Below are 24,187 nucleotides of genomic sequence, written 5' to 3' on the forward strand. Positions count from 1 at the left end.
GATGTTGGAGGCAAAGCTCCCTCTGCTTGCAATGGTCATGCTGCTGATCTAAACTGTCAATCAGGAGAGCACTGTGTATAGCAAGCAGGGAGGTTGTGCCCTGAAAATCAATTTTGAGAATAACCTTTTCATGTGGCTAGAGAAGGATAAATTTGGCAGATGTAATATAAGAATGAGTAATTCTGATATGGGCCAAAATATTATGACTGATGTCAAAGTATCTTTAACCCCTTCCTGCCATCCGACGTACTATCCCCTCCACGGTACCCGGGCCCGTATGACCGGGGACGGGATAGTACGTCGGCGCGATCAGCGGCGCCCACGTGGTGAGCGCTGCTGATCGCGGCCGGGTGTCAGCTGATTATCACAGCTGACACCCGGCACAATGTGTCAGGGGCGGTCACGGACCGCCCCCGACACGTTAACCCCTTGCACACCGCGATCAAACACGATCGCGGTGTACCGGGGGTTAAAGGGAAGCATCGGCAGGGAGGGGGCTCCCTCCGTGCTTCCCTGAGCCCCCCACGGCAGCGCAATGTGCAGCGCTGCTGCGGGGGACTCCCTTCCTCCAGGCCCCCGAATCCAAGATGGCGACGGGGGCCTTCGGGGGCCTGCGGAAGCTGGCTTCCTCAGTGCCTGCAAAGCGCAGGCATGAGGAAGCCTTCTGCAGTGCCTGTGCCAGATCGCTGATCTGTCACAGTGATCTGTGATGTGACAGATCAGCGATCTGTCACAGGACAGTGATGTCCCACCTGGGACTATTTAATAAAGTAAAAAAAAAAAAAGTGTAAAAATAATAAAAAAAAAAATCACCAAATAAATTAGAAAAAAAAAAAAAATATTCCCCCAATAAATCCATTTTTTGGAAATAAAAAAACCAAAACAATAAAAGTACACATATTAGGTATCGCCGCGTCCGTAACGACCCGCCCTATAAAACTGTCCCATTAGTTAACCCCTTTAGCGAACCCCTTAAAAAATAAAAATAAAAAACGAAGCAAAAAATGATTTATTATCATACCGCCAAACAAAAAGTGTAATAACGCGCGATCAAAAAGACGCATATAAATAGCCATGGTACCGCTGAAAACGTCATCTTGTCCCGCAAAAAACGAGCCGCCACACAGCATCAGCGAAAACATAAAAAAGTTATAGCTCGCAGAATAAAGCGATGCAAAAATAATTATTTTTTATATAAAATAGTTTTCATTGCATAAAACCGACAAAAACATAAAAAACGACCTAAATGAGGTATCGCTGTAACCGTACTGACCCGAAGAATAAAACCGCTTTATCAATTTTACCGCACCCCGAACGGTGTAAACGCACCCCCCCCAAAAGAAATTCATGAAACGCTGGTTTTTGTTCATTCTGCGTCCCAAAAATCGGAATAAAAAGCGATCAAAAAATTTCACGTGCCCGAAAATGGTACCAATAAAAACGTCAACTTGTCCCGCAAAAAATAAGACCTCACATGACTCGGTGGGTCAAAATACGGAAAAATTATAGCTCTCAATATGTGGTGATGCAAAAACTATTTTTACAATAAAAAGCGTCTTTTAGCGTGCGACAGCCGCCAAACATAAAAACCGCCATAAATAGTAAATCAAACCCCCCGTTATCACCCCCTTAGTTAGGGAAAAATAATAAAATTAAAAAAATGTATTTATTTCCATTTTTCCATTAGGGTTAGGGGTAGGGTTAGGGTAGGGTTAGGGCTAGGGTTAGGGTTAGGGGCGTGTTGGGGTTCGGGTTGGAGTTAGAATTGGGGGTTTCCACTGTTTGGGCACATCAGGGGCTCTCCAAATGCAACATGGCGTCTGATCTCAATTCCAGCCAATTCTGAGTTGAAAAAGTCAAATGGTGCTCCTTCCCTTCCAAGCTCTGCTATGCGCCCAAACAGTGTTTTACCCCCACATGTAGGGTATCAGCCTACTCAGGACAAATTGCAAAACAATTTTTGGGGTCCAATTTCTCCTGTTACCCTTAGGAAAATAAAAAATTGGGGGCAAAAATATCATTTTTGTGGAAAAAAATGATATTTTTATTTTCACGTCCGAGTGTTATAAACTTCTGTGAAGCACTTGGGGGTTCAAAGTGCTCACCACACATCTAGATAAGTTCCGTGGGGGGTCTAGTGTCCAAAATGGGGTCACTTGTGGGGAGTTTCAATAGTTTAGGTACATCAGGGGCTCTCCAAACGCACGACGTGTGTCCATACAGTAGTTTTCTCCCACATATGGGGTATCAGCATACTCAGGACAAATTGGACAACAACTTTTGGGGTCCAATTTCTCCTGGTACCCTTGGGAAAATAAAAAAAATGGTGACTAAAAGATCATGTTTGTGGAAAAAATACGAATTTTTTTATTTTCACGCCCGGGCGTTGTAAACTTCTGTGAAGCACTGGGGGGTTCAAAGTGCTCACCACACATCTAGATAAGTTCCTTGGGGGGTCTAGTATACAAAATAGTGTCATTTGTGGGGGGTTTCCACTGTTTAGGTACATTAGGGGCTCTCCAAAGGCAACATGACACCCGCAGACCATTCCATCAAAGTCTGCATTCCAAAACGTCACTACTTCCCTTCCGAGCCCCGACGTGTGCCCATACAGTAGTTTTCTCCCACATATGGGGTATCAGCATACTCAGGAAAAATTGGACAACAACTTTTGGGGTCCAATTTCTCCTGGTACCCTTGGGAAAATAAAAAAATGGTGATTAAAAGATCATGTTTGTGGAAAAAATACAAATTTTTTATTTTCACGCCCGGGTGTTATAAACTTCTGTGAAGCACTGGGGGGGTCAAAGTGCTCACCACACATCTAGATAAGTTCCTTAGGGGGTCTAGTTTCCAAAATGGTGTCATTTGTGGGGGGTTCCACTGTTTTGGTACATCAGGAGTTTTCCAAACGCGACATGGTGTCCGATCTCAATTCCAGCCCAAAACGTCAAATGGCGCTGCTTCCCTTCCGAGCTCTGCCATGCGCCCAAATAGTGGTTTACCCCCACATGTGGGGTATCAGCGTACTCAGGACAAATTGCACAATAACTTTTAGGGTCCTGTTACCCTTGGAAAAGTAAGAATTGAGGGTGAAAAGATCATTTTTGTGGAAAAAATATGATTTTTTAATTGTATGGCTTTATGTTATAAACTTCTGTGAAGCCCATGGGGGTTCAAAGTTCTCACCACACATCTAGATAAGTTCCTTAGGGGGTCTAGTTTCCAAAATGGTGTCATTTGTGGGGGGTTTCCACTGTTTTGGTACATCAGGGGTTTTCCAAACGCGACATGGTGTCCGATCTCAATTCCAGCCCAAAACGTCAAATGGCGCTGCTTCCCTTCCGAGCTCTGCCATGCGCCCAAATAGTGGTTTACCCCCACATGTGGGGTATCAGCGTACTCAGGACAAATTGCACAATAACTTTTAGGGTCCTGTTACCCTTGGAAAAATAAGAATTGAGGGTGAAAAGATCATTTTTGTGGAAAAAATATGATTTTTTAATTGTATGGCTTTATGTTATAAACTTCTGTGAAGCCCATGGGGGTTCAAAGTTCTCACCACACATCTAGATAAGTTCCTTAGGGGGTCTAGTTTCCAAAATGGTGTCATTTGTGGGGGGTTTCCACTGTTTTGGTACATCAGGGGTTTTCCAAACGAGACATCGTGTCCGATCTCAATTCCAGCCAAAAACGTCAAATGGCGCTGCTTCCCTTCCGAGCTCTGCCATGCGCCCAAATAGTGGTTTACCCCCACATGTGGGGTATCAGCGTACTCAGGACAAATTGCACAATAACTTTTAGGTCCTGTTACCCTTGGGAAAATAAAAATTGGGGTGAAAAGATCATTTTTGTGGAAAAAATATGATTTTTTAATTGTACCGCTGTACGTTATAAACTTTTGTAAAGCCCTTGTGGGTTCAAAGTTCTCACCACATATCTAGATAAGTTCCTTGGGGGGTCTAGTTTCCAAAATGGGGTCACTTGTAGGGGGTTTCCACTGTTTAGGTACATCAGGGACTCTCCAAACGTGACATGGCGTCCAATCTGAATTCCAGCCAATTTTGCATTGAAAAAGTCAAACGGCGCTCCTTCCATTCTGAGCTCTGCCATGCGCCGAAACAGTCGTTCCCCCCCACATATCAGGTATCTGCGTACTCAGGACAAATTGCACAATAACTTTTGCAGTTCAATTTCTCCTGTTACCCTTGGTAAAATAAAAAAAATTGAACCTGAAGTATTTTTTTTATGAAAAAAAGTTAGATGTTCATTTTTTTTTAAATATTCAAAAAAATTCCTGTGACGCACCTAAAGGGTTAATAAACTTCTTGAATGTGGTTTTGAGCACCTTAAGGGGTGCAGTTTTTAGAATGGTGTCACGTTTGGGTATTTTCTATCATATAGACCCCTCAAAGTGGCTTCAAATGTGATGTGGTCCTAAAAATAAAATGGTGTTGTAAAAATGAGAAATCGCTGGTCAACTTTTAACCCTTATAACTTCCTAACAAAAATAAATTTTGGTTCCAAAATTGTGCTGATGTAAAGTAAACATGTGGGAAATGTTAGTTATCAAGTTTTTTGTGTGCCGTATCTCTGTGATTTAAGGGCATAAAAATTCAAAGTTGGAAAATCGCGAAATTTTCAAAATTTTCGCCAAATTTCCGTTTTTCTCACAAATAAACGTAAGTTATTTGAATGAAATTTTACCACTAACATGAAGTACAATATGTCACGAGAAAACAATGTCAGAATCACCGGGATCCATGGAAGCGTTCCAGAGTTATGACCTCATAAAGGTACAGTGGTCAGAATTGTAAAAATTGGCCCGGTCATGAACGTGCAAACCTCCCTTGGGGGTGAAGGGGTTAAAGGGAACCTGTCAGCAGGATTGTGCACAGTAGCCTACAGTGTCAGGTCGGCACTGTTATACTGATTAAAATGGTACCTTGGTTGATGAAATCTGTCTTGTGGTTGTTGTTTAAACACACACCCTTTTTAGTGGTAGGTCGGTTTTTATGTGTACATGATGTATAGAGATTTGGATGCACCTTACCTCCAATTATATGGAGTGCAGACATGTCAGTCCAACCAGGTCCTGGTGCCTGGGAGGGCTTAAAGATGCCTTTGTCACATAAGAGACCACCTTAATAAACATCACATGTATTTGGGGGCCCTAGTAATCAGATTCTAGCAATTGTGCCAGGAGCTTTGCAGTTTCCCTATGACAACTGCACCCAAAGTGCAGTTGGGCCCAAATGGTTCTGTAAACTGGCCTCTGTTCACACGGAAATTATTATAGTTAGCACTGGGCAGCCCCCCTATATGGTGTTACTAAGAGGCTGTGAACCAGAAGCTCTGCATTCCCGGTGTGAACACTGCCACATACGGATTATTTTTTTTTGCACTGGTGTGCCACACGGCCAATCCCTGAATGAAGGCTGGCTGTTCCATTAGGTATTATTGCAACTGTGCAGTTGCCATTTTACTTGGGTCTGCTGCACCCTGTTAGTGCAGTTGTATTGAGGCCTGTTTAGACAGGTAAGCATCTCTGCCTGTTTGTTTTTTTACATACAGTAAACCATTTTATTTCATTTTTTTTTTTATATGTCCCTGACTAATAATTAGATTAGGGTATGTGTGCAAAATTTTGGACATGTAGGTGTTAAATTAAGGGGTTAATTTGTTGAAAAAAATTGCGTGGGCTCCCTCGGCAATTTCTCACCAAGTGAGGTAAAGCCAGTGAGTGAGGGCAGATTTAAATAGCCTTGAGAGGGACCATGTTGTGAACTCATTTTCTGCTTCACCAGTCTTCACCAGTTGAGAGTTCTCCTTCCGTTCTCCCTCTGGTGGTGACAGGAGGTAGTGAGGTTGGTTTAATTGGTAGTGATCTGCCACATGATGAGGAGGATAAACGATTGGATCTCTGGAGTATCAGACTGGATATAAGACAGCCGACGCCCTATCCTGGTGCTGGTGATTCAGTCTGCTTCTCAGGTCTTGGACTTCAGCTCTGTTCCAGTCTTCTCAAGTTAAGTTTGTTTTTGCTACTGTTCACACTTGCTCTTGTTGGACAATTCAGTTTTTTGTGGTCAGCCAGTCCCTGCTGGGGTTGTGCTGAATTTCCACTCCTATTTATCTGTATTTTCCTTTTGGTCCCTTATTAGATTGGCCTCTTTTTGCTCTGTCTCAGAATATTTCAGAGTGCTGATATAGTGGGAGAAGTCTAGTGACTTCAGGGTTAATTTTGCTATCAGAAGTGTTGGACATTATTTTGGTAGGGTTTTTGGCAGATTGCAGTGTCTTTCCTTTCCTGTCCTTTCTAGTTAGTCGGGCCCCATCGTTTGCTCAGCTTATTTTTCTGCCTTTGTTTGTGCTTTCATCTTGTTTCACCGTCAATACATGTGGGGGGATGTCTTTCCTTTGGGGTCTGCTCTGGGGCAGTTAGTTTTCCTCTTTTCCTGCTTTAGGCTTATGTAGCTCTCCGGTTGTGACAGGGCATCTAGGATCATCGTAGGTACGCTCCACGACTGCTGCTAGTTGTGTGGTAAGATCAGGGATCTGCAATCTGCATAGTTACCAACCTTTCTGGTTTTCTGAGACTTGGCTTGTGTTGTTTTTTCCTCCTCGGTGACCCATTCATAACAGGACCATTGTTTTTGGCTTCCCCCCCCCCCCCCGGCTACAAAAATCTGCCCCCAGACACCTCAGAAAAGGCGCAAAAAGATCTTGGCACAAGTCGAAGCCAAATGGATAGTTACTTTGGGTACTATGACCCCCGTTGGCCTTAATGAATCCCTTACCTTCTCTTCTTTTCTCTGACCTCGGGGATGGGGCGTCTGTGGCATGTATCTGTCTGAGTCCTTTATTCTCCTGTAGTATCCCATATTCAGGTTGTTTTCGTATCTTTGTTTTTAATTCTTTTTAACATCCCCTTTTTTTAATCTATTTTAGTTGGACCTGTTGACATATCTGCTTTCTTTGGACTCATCATTATCTGGGCCAGTGTTCTGTCACCTTCCTCTGTGAAGAATTTTTCTATTATGATTTATTTTTTTTGTATTTTTGTCATATAATATTTTTGTGTTTATGTTTTACCCTAGATTTCTGTAAGGTTCATGTTGCGGTCTATGTATTTCACACATATATTGCTTTATGCACACTGTACTCTTGGTCGTACTATATGCTTATGTGCAATATTGACCATGGACTGTATGCTATGCCACTCTGATATTCCCTAATTGGGTTAAATTGTTGTGGATATCGTTATTATGGATTTCTCCACTATTGTGTTGGTGGCAATACTTATTACATATGCATTTATACGTTCTTGTATAGCCGTTATTGTGACCTATGCATTAATTTATATATCTTTCTAAGCACTTTGCACTTTTTGCTGTACCATATGTCTATGTGCAATATTTATTATGGACTACATATTAACATTATTCTGATACCCCCCCAATAGGGTTAAATTGCTGTGGTTATAGTTGTCAGATAGGGTTCATTACTGTGATCACTGCCGCCATTGATATTTTTATCATTATGCTGGTGACATAGCGGCTCTGTGTGCGCGTGCGCCCGGGGGTGCGGGGGGCGTCTCCCATGTCCCTCGCGCGCTCATTGGGAACTTCCTTCCCTCTGCGCGTGCGTCTGGGGATTTGACGTCTTCCTGCTCCTGCCGGGTCCCGTCGCGCGCAGTGCGCATGTGCCGATTTCAGAGCTGCGATTGGCCCAGTGATGAGCAGCTGACCTGGTCACATGTGCTCTTAAGGTCCTTCCACACTTCCTGAAGATACTCCCCTTGAGAAAGTGGTGCTTTGTGAACGCGAAACGTGCGTTGGGGCCCTCACACCTGGCTTTGGGATCGTCTCCGCTGCCCTATACATCTACTGGTGAGTCTCCTTCATTCGGTCTCTATATGGCACATGTTTGTCATGAGACCTTCTTAAATGTAGCCAGCCCATTGTGGCTTTATGTTGCACATGCATATGGTTTTTTCTCATGTGCGCTCGCTTGTTGCCAGATATATTGAGACCGTTCATCTTTTGAAATCTCCCATTGCATATATACACTCACTGGCCACTTTATTAGGTACACCATGCTAGTAAGGGGTTGGACCCCCTTTTGCCTTCAGAACTGCCTCAATTCTTCGTGGCAGAGATTCAACAAGGTGCTGGAAGCATTCCTCAGAGATTTTGGACCATATTGACATGATGGCATCACACAGTTGGCGCAGATTTGTCGGCTGCACATCCCTGATGCGAATCTCCCGTTCCACCTCATCCCAAAGATGCTCTATTGGATTGAGATCTGGTGACTGAGGAGGCCATTTGAGTACAGTGAACTCATTGTCATGTTCAAGAAACCAATCTGAGATGCTGAGATGATTCGAGCTTTATGACATGGCGCATTATCCTGCTGAAAGTAGCCATCAGATGTTGGGTACATTGTGGTCATAAAGGGATGGACATGGTCAGCAACAATACTCAGGTAGGCTGTGGCGTTGCAACGATGCTCAATTGGTACCAAGGGGCCCAAAGAGTGCCAAGAAAAAATTCCCCACACCATGACACCACCACCACCAGCCTGAACCGTTGATACAAGGCAGGATGGATCCATGCTTTCATGTTGTTTACGCCAAATTCTGACCCTACCATCCGAATGTCGCAGCAGAAATCGAGACTCATCAGACCAGGCAACGTTTTTCCAATCTTCTACTGTCCAATTTCGATGAGCTTGTGCAAATTGTAGCCTCAGTTTCCTGTTCTTAGCTGAGAGGAGTGGTACCCAGTGTGGTCTTCTGCTGCTGTAGCCCATCTGCCTCAAAGTTCGACGCACTGTGCGTTCAGAGATGCTCTTCTGCCTACCTTGGTTGTAACGGGTGGCAATTTGAGTCACTGTTGCCTTTCTATCAGCTCGAACCAGTCTGCCCATTCTCCTCTGACCTCTGGCATCAACAAGGCATTTCCGGCCACAGAACTGCCGCTCACTGGTTTTTTTTTCTTTTTCGGACCATTCTCTGTAAACCCTAGAGATGGTTGTGCGTGAAAATCCCAGTAGATCAGCAGTTTCTGAAATTCTCAGACCAGCCCTTCTGGCACCAACAATCATGCCACGTTCAAAGGCACTCAAATCACCTTTCTTCCCCATACTGATGCTCGGTTTGAACTGCAGGAGATTGTCTTGACCATGTCTACATGCCTAAATGCACTGAGTTGCCGCCATGTGATTGGCTGATTAGAAATTAAGTCTTAACACACAGTTGGACAGGTGTACCTAATAAAGTGGCCAGTGAGTGTACCTCTCACTAGTATACACAATTGTTATCAACTTTTTCTGTATGGTACTTATGCATCTAATGGGCAGTGGTGTTCCCCCTTCTTTTGCACCCGGCTTATCCTGCTACAGCCTCATTGTGTTCACCCTTGAAATTAAGTGTTGTAAGTCTTGATTATTTATTCAATTAAATTACATTTTTATATTTGATTACCTAGTAGCTAATTTTTTCTCCTCTCACATATGGTTAGCTTGAGCGGGTATGCTTTTCCCCTTTTTAGGGATTTTTGGCATGGTGCCAATTGGCTTTTTCTTTGCCACCAAGGTCTTTTGTATTTACTAATGAAGGATTGGTTGCAGTCCCCTCGGGTGGACCCTCCTGTATCGTGTCTTGCTTCTAAAACGCTCCTATCCGTTTCTGAGGGTTCTTCAATCAGAAACCCCTCCGATCGTCAACTTGACTACCTTGCCCGTTCATTTTTTGAAGCTTCAGGAACAGCGCTTTTTCCATCTTTCGTGGCAATGGCCACTTGGGCAGAAGTCTTGATTACTTCCTTCTAGGGCACCGATCTTCCTCCGGAGGCAACCACTGTTGCCAGGCAGATGATTCACGCAGCAGACTTTGTAGTGGACGCCTCTTTTGATGCCGCCAATTGCTCTGCTCAAACTGCCGCTAATGCAATCTCCATTAGAAGAGCCCTATGGCTCTGCGACTGGCGGGTGGATGCCACACCTAAAAGATCGTTAACTTCTCTCTCTTTCAAACGGGTTGTCTTTTTGGAGAGAAACTGGACCAGCTCATTTCTGATGCTACCGGGGGGAAAAAGTAAATTCCTTCCTCAACAAAAGGATGTTCGGCCGTTTCGCAACCAACAGCCGATGCGTTTTCGATCTTTTCGCAACAATTCCGATTGATCCTCCTCCACCTTCTCTTCCGGATCACGTCGGTCCCCGCGTGGAGACAGAGGCTTCCAGGTCTCATACAGACCTAACCACTCTTGGAAACCCAGGCCCTAGGGCTTCTGGATCTAGGGGAGCCAGATCTCATAGATCTACCCAATGACTTGTTGCGGTATCCGGCGGACACTGACAAAGTAGGCGGTCACCTACTTTCCTTCAGCCACACCTGGCTCACGGTCGTCCACAAGTGGGTCAGGGAGCTGGTGTCCACCGGATACAAGATAGAATTTTCTTCTCCCCCTCCAACTCGGTTTTTCCCTTCTTCTCCCCCCAAGAAAGAGACGAGAGCCTTCCTTCGGGCTGTTCAGGCTCTGCTAAGGGACGGAGTCATCATTCCGGTCCCTCATCACGAAAGGTTCAGAGGATTATATTCAAACCTTTTTGTGGTTCCAAAGAAGGACGGGACAATGCGACCCATTCTGGATCTCAAACTGTTAAATCAGTATGTCAGGGTACGGCGATTCCGAATGGAATCTCTCAGATCAGTTGTCGCTTCCATGGAAAAAGGAGAGTTCCTAGCATCCATCGACATCAAGGACGCTTACCTTCACATTCCGATCTGCCCGTCCCACTAGCAGTTCCTGTGTTTTGCAATTCACGAGGAACACTTCCAGTTCGTTGCTTTGCCCTTTGGACTCGCCACCGCCCCCAGGGTCTTTACCAAGGTCATGGAGGCTGTCATGGCCATTCTCCACTCTCGGGGAGTAATGGTGTTGTTTCTGGACGACCTGCTCATCAAGGGTCCGTCCCTTCCAGCCTGCGAGGAATCTGTGGATATAACAGTAGATACACTTTCGCGCCTGGGGTGGAAGATAAACTTTGAAGTCTTTCCCGAAACCGGCTCAGCAGATTACCTTTTTGGGAATGATCTTGGACACTTCCTGCGGGTTGGTCATTCTCCCTCCAGAAAAGACCCAAGCCTAACAACAGGCAGCGCGGACTCTTTCCTGACTGGTTTCTCACTCCATTCGTTTCAGCATGAGAGTTCTCGGAAAGATGGTGGCTGCGATGTAAGCAGTTCCATTTGCACAGTTCCATCTCCGTCCCTTACAACATGCGTTGCTGTTAGCTTGGGACAAGAACCCGTTCTCCCTGGACCCTCAGATCCTTCTGTCCCTGCGAGTCAGGCAAGCCCTCAGGTGGTGGACACTGAGGTCCTCCCTGAATCAAGGGAAGTCTTTTCTCCCAGTAAGATGGATGGTAGTAACCACCGACGCAAGTCTTCTCGGCTGTGGTGCGGTCTTTCGTCACCACACAGCACAGGGTCGCTGGTCGACCCGAGAGTCACGTCTCCCCATCAACATTTTGGAGATACGAGCGATCAGATTAGCTCTACGGAGTTTCCACCATCTCCTCGCAGGTCACCCCATCAGGATCCAATCCGACAATGCCACGGCTGTAGCGTATATCAACCGTCATGGAGGTACCCGGAGCAGGATGGCCATGCACGAAGTGAGTCACATCCTCCATTGGGCCGAGATCAACCATTCGCCCATCTCAGCAATCCACATCCCGGAAGTAGAAAATTGGGTGGCAGATTTTCTCAGTCGACAAGGCATTGCCTCGGGAGAGAGGTCTCTTAATCCGGAAGTCTTTCAATAGATTTGTCATCGTTGGGGGACTCCGGATGTGGATCTGATGGCCTCAAGACTAAACAACAAGGTGTCTCGGTTCATTGCCCGACCGCGCGATCCATGCGCCATCGGAGCAGACGCCCTGGTTCTGCCATGCACCGGTTCCGGCTCTCGTACATCTTTCCCCCTCTTGCCTTGCTTCCGAGGGTCATCAAGAAGATCGGAGCAGAGGGAGTACTAGAGATCCTAGTCGCGTCAGATTGGCCGCGCAGAGCATGGTATGCAGAACTAATACAACTAGTCGCCGACGTCCTCGGCGATTTCCAGATCGCATGGATCTGCTCTCACAGGGTCCGATTTACCAGAACTCCGGGGCCCTGTCTTTGACGGCGTGGCCGTTGAATCCTGGATTTTAGCACAGGCTGGGCTCTGTCACGACATGATTTCCACCATGATTAGTGCTAGGAAGCCTGTATCCAGGCGCATCTATCACCGCACCTGGAAAACCTTCTTTTCATGGTGCAAGGATTATGGTCGATCACCTCTAGTGTTTTCCATTCCGGCCATATTGGAATTCCTTCAATCCGGATTATAATCAGGCCTCGCACTTAGCTCACTCAAGGGCCAAATTTCGGCCTTGTCAGTGCTTTTCCAATGCAAAATTGCCACCAAACTTCAGGTCAAGACGTTCATTCAGGGAGTTTCCCATGTGGCACCTCTTCATAGAAGGCCATTGGAATCATGGGACCTTAACCTGGTTCTCGGGGCCTTACAGGAGGCTCCTTTCGAACCGCTGCAGGATGTGTCACTGACCGTCCTCTCTTGGAAAGTGGTCTTTCTAGTGGCAATTACGTCAGACGAGTTTCGGAATTGGCAGCCCTGTCCTGCTGTTCTCTGTTCCTGAATTTTCATCAGGACAAGGTAGTTTTCAGGACGTCCCCATCCTTCCTGCCTAAGGTAGTCTTCTCTCAACGAGGAAATTGTTTTGCCTTCCTTTTGTCCGGCACCAGTCCATCGCATTGAGAAGGCCCTCCACACCCTGGATGTGGTTAGGGCGTTGAGACGGTAAATCTCGCGGACGGCTCCCTTCCGCAAGTCAGATACCCTGTTCATACTTCCAGAGGGGCATAGGAAGGGTTTAGCCGCTTCAAAAGCAACGCTAGCCAGGTGGATTCACTTAGCGATTCAGGAATCCTACCGTGTCAGGAACGCGCCTGTCCCAGCGGGGATTAAGGTGCACTCTACCCGGTCAGTGGGTGCCTCTTGGGCCATTCGGCACCAGGCCTCGGCAGAACAGGTCTGCAAGGCTGCGACTTGGTCCAGTCTGCGACTTGGTCCAGTCTGCATGCTTTTACAAAACATTACCAAATTCATTCTCAGGCCTCTGCAGATGCAGCTCTCGGCAGACGCATCCTGCATTCGGCAGTACCTGTATTGATTCAGTGGTACATGGGGTATTAGCAGATGTATGCTCCCCACCCAGGGACTGCTTTAGGATGTACCACTGTCTGTGTCCCCCAATGAAGCGTAGGAGAAATAGGGATTTTTGTGTACTCACCGTAAAATCCTTTTCTCCGAGCCATTCATTGGGGACACAGCACCCACCTTGTTTAGTCTACTGGCTCATTGTAGCATTCTTAGGTTTTGACATAGTTATGGTTATTGTTGACTGTATAAGCTCCTACTGCTTTTTTCACTGAACTGGAGAAATCTCATCCAGCGAGAGGGTGTATACTGCAGGGAAGGAGTTAACTTTTTTTTTTCTGGATTACTTAGTGTCCTCCCAGTGGCAAGCAGCATAACACCCGCTGTCTCTGTGTCCCATAATGAATGGCTCGGAGAAAAGGATTTTACGGTGAGTACACAAAAATCCCTATTTTTGGATTAGCAGAGGAATAAATCTTGTCAAAAACTTAGTGTCTTTATTTCATTAAAAGAATTTTTAATTAATGTCTGTTTTGTTTTTTAACCCTTTATTAGTCTAGGGTTAATAATGCATCGGTACCAGAAAAAAAATTTTGGCACTCAACTTTGTCATAAGTGAAGAGTTTTATTTGCAGTCACATATAAACGTTTCGGCTGTAACAGTAAGCCTTCATCAGTACACTGCAAGGTCAATAAAAATATATACAGACAAATCAGATGCTACAAATAGGATCAGTAACCAAATGAAAAACAAAACAAAAGAAAAAACTTTAATCAGTGCACAGTGCATTAGTGCTTGGGAGGATGGGTTATACAATAAAAGGTGAGGTTTGGACAAAGGAAGAGAAAGAAAAAAGCGGACCTACCAAGATTGCTCTTGTTCACTAAACTGCTGGACGTCTGAAAATAAATTTCAACACAAATGTATCAAATATTTACGTCATCATATCTGAGATTATGGATGAGGCTCATGCAGAAGTAAACCAACATATACTCACTAAGATAGGGAGCCACGGTAATAATGGGAGTGATGAGTAAGTAATGTGCCATCCACACTGGATTACGAGGCCTAGAGACCTGAGTGTAAGAAATGTGTGGTTAAATCCTTAATGTGTCCCACTTGAATAAACAAATATAATAAAAAATATATAATAAAAATTATGAATATATGAATCAGACCTAAGAGAGAGGGGACGCTAGATCAGTGTCCACAGCAAATGGAAAATAGTGGAATCAATCTTCTGAGGTCTGGTAAGAAAATAGAGAGTTAAATCTACCAGCAGATGTCTCCTGTCAGCTGATTAGTGAAAGAGAAAAAAAAGGGTTCTTACCCACGTTTAGTATGGAGATGGAATGGACTCAGATGTACAGTAGCTAAGCGGCCTCAGGAACAAGTATGACTATATGGATGGCCTTGTTCATGTAATTAAATGAATAGCCGTTTCTGTGGGTAAATAAAGGCGAGGGTTAAGACGGCAGTCTGTAGCAAATAAATATGTGTACTATGGAATCAATATCTTACCGTTGGTGGGTGGTGGCGCCGTGTGACCTGGAGAGTACGCGGAATCCACCGCTAGTGTGACAGGCCATGGTGGTGTGTAATGCCGCGGTATAAGTAGGCAGGGGGCGGGACCATCCTCTGAGGTGATTGGACAGCATCACAGGAAGTGATGTGGTAGAGCGTGTCATCGCTCAGAAGCCCTGTGAGCAGGGCGGTGAATGAGAGGCGTTCCTGTGTGTGATATGTAATGGGGATGGCGCGGACATGCGCATTCTGTATGCCTGCACTCGGTGTCTCATTAAAGGATGGCATAGCGATCTGTGAGCTGACTTGTGTCAGTGCATGTGTCTGCACCACAAATAAAATAAGGATGGCTGTTCGTGAGACTAGACTTAAAGAGATGTATCAAAAATTCAAAGGGAGAGGCCATCCTCCTGACTTACTGGATCATGCACTTCATCCTCCTACCTCGACTCGCACTACAACAGGTCGAGTACCTTTTGTTCACATGTTTCACCCATAGGTACACATTTTTGCATCGTTCTGTAAGGAAACACTGGGGTCTTCTAAGGGAGGTGCACCCTGAGGTCATTGAATTTCGTCAGAATTTTTTACCATGTTACAAATGCCCTAAAAACATTCGGGACTCTTTAATCAAAGCTGACATTGGCTCGGGTTTCATCGACACAAAGATTTCTCTCCACTCCTAAGACAGGCACCCACCCATGCTTGCATTGTAACCAGTGTGGTAATGTACTAAAGGGTGACCATTTTCATCACCCACATTCTGGCAAACGTTATAAGATTAAAGATTTTACCACCTGCGACACAACATATGTGATATACTTGATTAAATGCCCATGCGGTCTTCTTTACATCGGTGAGACCACACAACCGATAAAGGACCGCATCAGCAAACACAAGTCTACAATAAGATGTGGAAATACACTACTACCATTACCCTATCACTTCATCACAGCCGGACACACCATTCCACAATTGAAATTTCAAGTTATCGAGCACGTCCCCTCTCCCCGGAGAGGCGGTAATCGTATCCAACTTCTCAAACAAAGAGAAGCCTTTTGGATACATGAATTACAGACCCTAACTCCAAAAGTTCCTTACATTTGCCAGTCCTACTCTAACATGAAAACCACAGAAAGAGGAAAGAATCCTCCAATATTTGAGAAAAAAAACAAAACAGGCAGAGATGCTTACTTGTATAAACAGGCCTCAATACAAATGCACTAACGGTGCAGCGGACCCAAGTAAAATGGCAGCTGCACAGGTGCAATAATACCTAATGAAACAGCCAGCCTACAATCAGGGATTCTTACCAGACCTCTTAGAAGATTGATTCCACTATTTTCCATTTGCTGTGGACACTGATCTAGCGTCCCCTCTCTCTTAGGTCTGATTCATATATTCATAATTTTTATTATATATTTTTTATTATATTTGTTTATTCAGGTGGGACACATTAAGGATTTAACCACACATTTCTTACACTCAGGTCTCTAGGCCTCGTAATCCAGTGTGGATGGCACATTACTTACTCATCACTCCCATTATTACCGTGGCTCCCTATCTTAGTGAGTATATGTTGGTTTACTTCTGCATGAGCCTCATCCATAATCTCAGATATGATGACGTAAATATTTGATACATTTGTGCTGAAATTTATTTTCAGACTTTCAGCAGTTTAGTGAACAAGAGCAGTCTTGGTAGGTCCGCTTTTTTCTTTCTCTTCCTTTGTCCCAACCTCACCTTTTATTGTATAACCCATCCTCCCAAGCACTAATGCACTGTGCACTGAATAGGCCTTTTTCACACATCAGTTTTTTGCATCAGTTAAAATCCGCTAAAATGGCGGAAAACGGATCCGTTCTTGGACTGATGACGTTTGTCACCGGACCGTTATTTTAACGGATCCATCGAAGGAAGAATTTTAAAGAACCACTGCCTGGGGAGGAGAGAGAGAGAGAGAGATTGAGAATTTTTTCGCTGCCAGAACAGAGTTTAGGGTTAAATTTCCGAGCAAGCCAAATCCTCCGGGCATGCGCAATGTGAAATGCGGATCCGGCCGCCGAAAAAATGTTGCATGGTCCGTTCAGGCATGCCGGCGGACGCCAAAATTTTGGCGGATCCGCAAAAAAAACGGATCGAACGGATGGCCATCCGTCAAGTTCAGCCGGTAATGCAACTCAATGGGAAAAAAAACGGATCCGCCAAGCAAAATGGCGGATCCGTTTTCTTTTTGCACAACGGCGGATTTTGACGGATTTCAAAAAAACTGATGTGTGAAACAGGCCTTAAAGTTTTTTCTTTTGTTTTTCATTTGGTTACTGATCCTATTTGTAGCATCTGATTTTTCTCTATATATTTTTATTGACCTTGCAGTGTACTGATGAAGGCTTACTGTTACAGCCGAAACGTTTATGTGACTGCAAATAAAACTCTTCACTTATGACAAAAAGTTGAGTGCCAAAATTTTTTTCCTGGTATCTATTCTGGTGTGGGAACCTTCTTTTGTGCACTAACACAGTTGTGCCACGATATACTTGTCACAATAATGGATCGGTGTCTTATTGACACCTCTCCATTATTAATCCGACTTAATGTCACCTTCCAATAGCAAGGTGACATTAACCCATTATTATTACCCCATATCCCACCACTACACGGGACTGGGATGAGAGAGGATAAGTGCCAGAAAAGGCGCATCTTATAGATTTTGGGGAGTCTGGGGGCAGATTTTTGTAGCCGGGGGGGGCAAAAACAATGGTCCCTCTCAAGGCTATTCATATCTGCCCTCACTCACTGGCTTTACCTCTCTTGCTGAGAAATTGCTGCGGGAGCCCACGCAATTTTTTTCAACGAACTAACCCCTTAATTTAACACCTACATGTCACAAATTTTGCACACAAACCCTCATCTAATTATTAGTCAAGGACATATAAAAAAAATACATGAAATGGTTTACTGTATGTAAACCATGTGTCATTTCATGTCGGGTTTTGGAATGATTTTACAGAAGCCGGCAATTGAATTATGTAGAACTCTATGAAATGTAAATATATATATGTGTGTGTGTGTCTCAATGACGTGTGTATATATATGTATTCTATGTATCTATCATTATTATTTATATAGCACCATTGATTCCATGGTGCTGTACATAAGAAGGGGTTACATACAAATTACAGGTATCACTTACAGTAAACAAACTCACAATGACAGACTGAAACAGAGGGGAGAGAGGACCCTGCCCTTTCGGGCTTACATGCTACAGGATGGTGGGGAAGGAGACAGTAGGTTGGGGAGCTGCAGCAGTTCCGGTGTTGGTTGAGGTGATATCTCCAGTAGTGGTGAGGAGGTAGTGGGGTCATTGCAGGCTGTAGGCTTTCTTGAAGAGGTGGGTTTTCAGGTTTCCTCTGAAGGAAAGCCTGTGGTTGACAGCCAAACGTGTTGGGGCAAAGAATTACAGAGGATGGGGCTATTCGGGAGGTCTTGGAAGCGGTTGGGTGAGGAGCGAATAAGTGTGGAGAAGGAAAGGAGGGCTTGGGAGGATCGGAGATTACGTGAGGGAAGGTATCGGGAGATTAGTTCAGAGACATATGGGGGAGACAGGTTATAGATGGCCTTGTAGGTCAGTATTAGTAATTTGAACTGGATACGCTGAGGGGATGGGAGCCAGGGAAGAGATTTGTAGAGGGGAGAAGCAGAGGAGTAGCGAGGAGAGAAATGGATTAGTCGGGCAGCAGAGTTAAGGATGGACTGGAGAGGTGCGAGGGTGTTAGCAGGGAGACCACAGAAAAGGATGTTGCAGTAGTCAAGGCGGGAGATGATGAGGGCATGCACAAGCATTTTAGTAGATTGAGGGTTGAGGAAAGGACGGATTCTGGAAATATTTTTGAGCTGGAGGCAACAGGAGGTAGAAATAGCTTGGATGTGTGGTTTGAAGGACAAGGCAGAGTCAAGGGTTACTCCGAGACAGCAGACTTCCGGTACTGGGGAAAGATCTATTCTTTCGTTTCTTTATTAAACCTGTCAGTGTGATTTTACTGTATTGCAAAATGAATTGCCAGCTTTTGTTAAAGGACACCGGGTGCGATTTTCTCGCAAGTCACACTTGTGGTCTGTTTGCAATCCGATTTTTTTCTTGTACCCATAGACTTGCATTGGGGAGTCCGATCTGATAATCGGTAACAATTGCAGTATGCTGCGATTGTCTCGGACCGAGGAAAAGAGCCGACAAAAAAAAAAAAAAAAAAAAAAAAAAAAAAAAAATCGGATGATGGGAGCTGCCCCATAGATTAACATTGGGACGATTGCAATGCAATTTTTTATCACATTGCACTCATCCGTTTTTGTCGCCAGTGTGACCCCGGCCAAAGAGAAAAACCAGCACTCCATCCATCTTGAGAAACTCGTGTTCATAGTAACAATTCCATACATGCTAAAATTACTTAACACAGATCCTCAAACATCTGTATGGAATCATGGATTTGTTACCATTCTGTGTACAATCCCCAAATGTTGGGATGCTGTGTAAAATGCAAAAACGACAAGAATGTGATGACTTGGAAATCTCAGCCATAATTTATTCACAACAGAACACATCAGAAAGTGTTAATTATTTTTTCGAGTGAAATGGAAAATTCCTTAACTCATTTAGAAATTAATGGCAGCAACATCTCAAAAAGTTAGGACAGAGCCATGTCTACCATTATGTAGAAGACTCTCTTGTACAACAGAGTGTAAACTCCTGGAATGGAGTACCAATCAGGGTGGATAAAAATCTTGATTTTTTAAAAAAAAATCAAAAAAAATCAGATTTTTTTGATTTAAATCATTTTTCTTTTCATAGACTTTAACCATCCCAGTAAAATGTCTGTTAAAAAAATAGGTTGTAAATTAATTGCCAGACTTACCACTAGTACTAGGCTCCTGGTGCATAAGAAGCTGTGGGGGTTCATTGACATTAGTTGTATCACTATCAACATCTTCATTTCCCTTCTGGTTGCAGTTTTCATAATGTGATTTCAAACGGCAAACAAGTCCTTGGATATCCTTTTGACAGTATTTGCACTTTGCTCTTGCACCTTTCTTTCCAAGATCTGCTGCTGGCATCTCAACAAAATGAACCCAAATAGGGTCTCTCTTACGACCTGCTGCCATGGCTCACACAGATCACTTATGAAGTTTGATTGTTACTACAGCCTGAGCCAAGCACTGCTGATGTTACTACAGCCTGAGCCAAGTACTGCTGACTATCCAACAAGTTTGGGCATGTCAACTGAATGCAGGGAAAAAGAAACTAAACCAAAACTGAAACCAAGCTAGAAGTGTGGAATTAAAGGGGCAGTATGAACAAAATGTGGAGGCTATTAATAGTTTATACAATTAAGACATGCTGCTTTTAAACACCTACCTATTGCCATATAGTAAAACAAAAAAGATTTTTACTTACTTTGGGGTCCCCCCCTCACCCTGGCGTTAGATCGTTGCCCCTAGTTTCGTCCGTGTAACTATGGGCGCACATGCACACTGCTCTCACTTCTCATTTTAATCGTGATTTATGTTAAAAAAAAACCTTTTGATTTAAATCAGTGATTTAAATCATGATTAAAATCATGATTTAAATCGATCCGATTTAAATAGAAAAAAATCTTTTGATTTAAATCGTGATTTAAATCATGATTTAAATCGGCGTGATTTAAATCAATCCACCCTGGTACCAATGACTGTAGTTTTGGGAGAGAAATGTCCCATGTAAGAGTTTAGCTTCTCATCGGTCCCATATCTTTGACAGATTTGTCGTTTTATTAAAAGCCAAATGTTTTCTATTATTGAAAGGTGTGGACTGCAGGCGGCCAGTATATCACCCAAACACTTCTGGGAAGCCATGCTGCTGTGATAGATGCAGTATGAGGTTTATCATTGCCTTTTCTGAAATACATGTTTTTTGGATGGGAGTACTATGTTTCCCCAAAAATAAGACAGGTTCTTATATTATTTTTTACTCCGAAAGATGGCTTAGGGCTTATTTTGAGCAATTGTCCAGTTTGCCTCCCCACTTCCCTAATGCTGGCCCTGACTGTAACTAGGGCTTATTTTTGGAGTAGGGCTTATATTGCAAGCACACTCCTAAAATCCTGTAAAGTCATGTTAGGGCTTATTTTTGTAGTAGGGTTTATTTTTGAGGAAACATGATAATTCTCAGTATTGATAGTGCCTTTCATGTGTAAGCTGCCTATGCCATCAGAGATGCCTTTTACTTTGTGCTGATAAACTGGATGTTTCCTCCATTCTTGAGTCCTCAGGACATGGCATCTGTGGTTTCCACTTCTAATTTTGATTCATCTGACTACATAAGTTTTCCATTTTCTCTCAGTCCATTTTAAATGAGCTTTGGCCCAGAGAAGACAACAGTGTTTCTGGATTGTCTTGATATATGGTTTCTTCTTTGCATAATAGAACTTTAACTTACATTTGTGGATTGCATGGCAACCTGTTGACAATTTCTGGAAGTATTACCGAGTTCATGCAGTGATTTGCACGACTGATCATGCCTGGTTTTAATGCAGTGCTGTCTGAGGGCCCCAAGCTCACGAGTATCCGATATTAAACATCTGTCTTGTGGATGTCTCAAGAAACTGAAAAGGGAGTCAGTCACCATGAAAATGCTGTTAATCTGCAGGCATCATACTGTAGAGCAGAGGAAACAGAGCATCTTTTTACCTCTGTTGCATGTATAAAGGCAGACAAAAGGTAAATAAGTAAAGCCCCCATGCACAATGGAAAGCTGTCAGCCGAAAGCTGGTTCTACCAACAGCCCTATGGTTCGTCAGATTTCCCCACAAACAAGAACATTTGGCTCAGCTGAAAGCTCCTTTGTTCTCCATGACAGCTACTGCTAGACTATTATTTTGTGGCTTATCACCAGAACAAAAGGATCAGCAATTGGAAATCTAGTCTGGATTGATCACTTCCTTGAAATTATCTGTAGGAGAGTTGGGAAGCTCACCTATACATTGTATTGTTAGCTGATTGTCCACCATTTTGGCTAACCTGTATGGGGGCCTTTAAGAAGTAATCATTTTAAATTTGTATTCCATAAATTAGTCGTACATGTCAAAATAAGCAACTCTGTAGTAGTATATCTTATCAGATAAATTTGCTTCTTTATCTGCCAAAATTAATCATTATCAAAATTCTCAATTTGGAGGTAAAATCTGTATTCAGTGAAGACAGACTTTCCCATTACTGAGAGAGGAGATGCGACTGATAAGACTCTGTAGATAGGAGGGAGGAACTCCGTGGGTGGCACCACAATAACACCCCGGCAGCAGGCGCGCTGTCTGGGTGTTATTTTTGACACCAATCTCTCCTTCACATCCCATATACAATTTCTTGCCCGCTCTTGCCACTTACACCTAAAGAACATCTCTAAAATCCGCCCTTTTCTCACCATGGAAACAACAAAAACCCTCACTGTAGCATTGATCCACTCCCGCCTGGATTGCTGCAACACTCTATTAATTGGCCTCCCCGATACTCGACTATCCCCTCTCCAGTCCATACTTAATGCAGCAGCCAGGGTCATCTATCTGGCTAATCGGTACTCGGACACGTCCGCTCTTCGCCAGTCCTTACATTGGCTGCCCATTCATTATAGGATCCAATTCTAAGTACTTGTTCTCACCCACAAAGCTCTCCACAGTGCAGCACCCCCCTACATCTCCTCCCTCATTTCTGTCTATCAGCCTAACCGACCGCTGCACTCTGCAAAAGACTTTCGACTAACCTCTGCACTAATCCGTACCTCCCACTCCCGACTCCAAGACTTCTCCCGCGCTGCGCCAATCCTCTGGAATGCTCTACCCCTAAGAAATTAGGACTATCCACAATTTGCATAGTTTCAGGCGCTCCCTCAAAACACATTTGTTCAAAGTGGCCTATCATGTTCACTAATCAAAGTCATTCTGTGTGTTAATGCCTCGTCACACACAGCAAGATCGCTGATTTTGTGACGCATCAGCGATCTCGCCAGCGACATCGCTGTGTGTGACACACATCAGCGACCGCCCCCCCCCCCCCCCCGGGTATTGCTGTTCGTGCAGGATCGTCCTGGGCCATTTTTTGATTGCTGGTCTCCCGCTGGCCAGCACGCATCGCTGCGTGTGGCAGCGGGAGAGCAATGATCAGCGACGCTGCACGCTGGTATCTAAAGTAAACAGCGGGTATCTAAGAGCCGTGCGGCTCTTAGAAACCTGCTGTTTACCTTAGCTGGTTTCCAGGGTAAAAAGCGGGTAGCCAAGAGCCGCAAGGCTCTTAGAAACCCGCTGTTTACTTTAGATAACAGCTTGCTCGCTGGTCCTGATCGCTGGAGGGGCTGTCTATGTGACAGCTCACCAGCGATCAGCCTAACGATGTCCCAGCAATCCCATCATGTCAGATCGTTGGTGGGATTGCTGGGACATCGTTATATGTAACGGGGCCTTAAGAGTGCATGTGTAGCCCATTCACTATCTCCATCCCTCAAGATGGCTGGACTATCATTGTAAATACACCATCATAAATACACACCTGTACTTTGTATCTCCCCCACCTCATTGTAGATTGTAAGCTCTCACAAGCAGGGTCATCTTATTTTGCTTTAATTATTGTATTGTTATCGTTGTTACTTTTGGCTTGTGTTTTGAAACCGTTAAACTGTAAAGCGCTGCGGAATATGTTGGCGCTATATAAAGATTATTATTATTATTAACTCTGCCTCTAGCTACTCCTGTGTACTTAAAATTGTATCCGTAGTAACTTATCTCCTATCAAAGTAATATAATCTGTCTTCACTGAATACAGATTTAGCCCCAAACTAAGAATTTTGATATTGACTGATCAATTCCGACAGAGAATGAAGCAGATTTCTGTGATAAGATACATTACAAAGTTTCTCATTTTCATGTGAACGGTTGATTTATGAAATAAGTTAAAAAACAATTACGCTTTAAGGGTATGTGCACACTTTGCGGTTTCTGCTGCGTTTCCGCAGCGTTTTTGGCTCTGCAGAAACGCAGCAGATTCTGCTGCGTTGTACAGTACCTTTATTTCCTATGGAAATAAAAAAAAAAGCTGTGCACATGCTGCGTTTTTTTCCGCGAGGTTTTGCTGCGGTTTTCAAAACGCAGCATGTCAATTGTTTGGTGCAGAAACGCTGCAGTTTTACACCTCATTCATTATGAGGCGTAAAACCGCAGGGCAAAACTGCAGCACTTTGTCCTGCGGATTTCCTGCGGTTTTCTCTACAAAATCCGCAGAGACAAAAAACGGTGTGTGCACATAGCCTAAGTGTGGGCTGCTACTCAAGGGTCAGTGCTGTTTACTTGCCAGCCCGCCCGTTACTCTGCACGGACGTTCTAAAATCTAAATACAAAGTGAAGCATGAACC

The sequence above is a fragment of the Dendrobates tinctorius genome, unplaced genomic scaffold (genome assembly GCF_039654945.1).
Source record: "Dendrobates tinctorius isolate UK_male_01 unplaced genomic scaffold, ASM3965494v1 ptg000046l, whole genome shotgun sequence".
Lineage (NCBI taxonomy): Eukaryota > Metazoa > Chordata > Amphibia > Anura > Dendrobatidae > Dendrobates > Dendrobates tinctorius.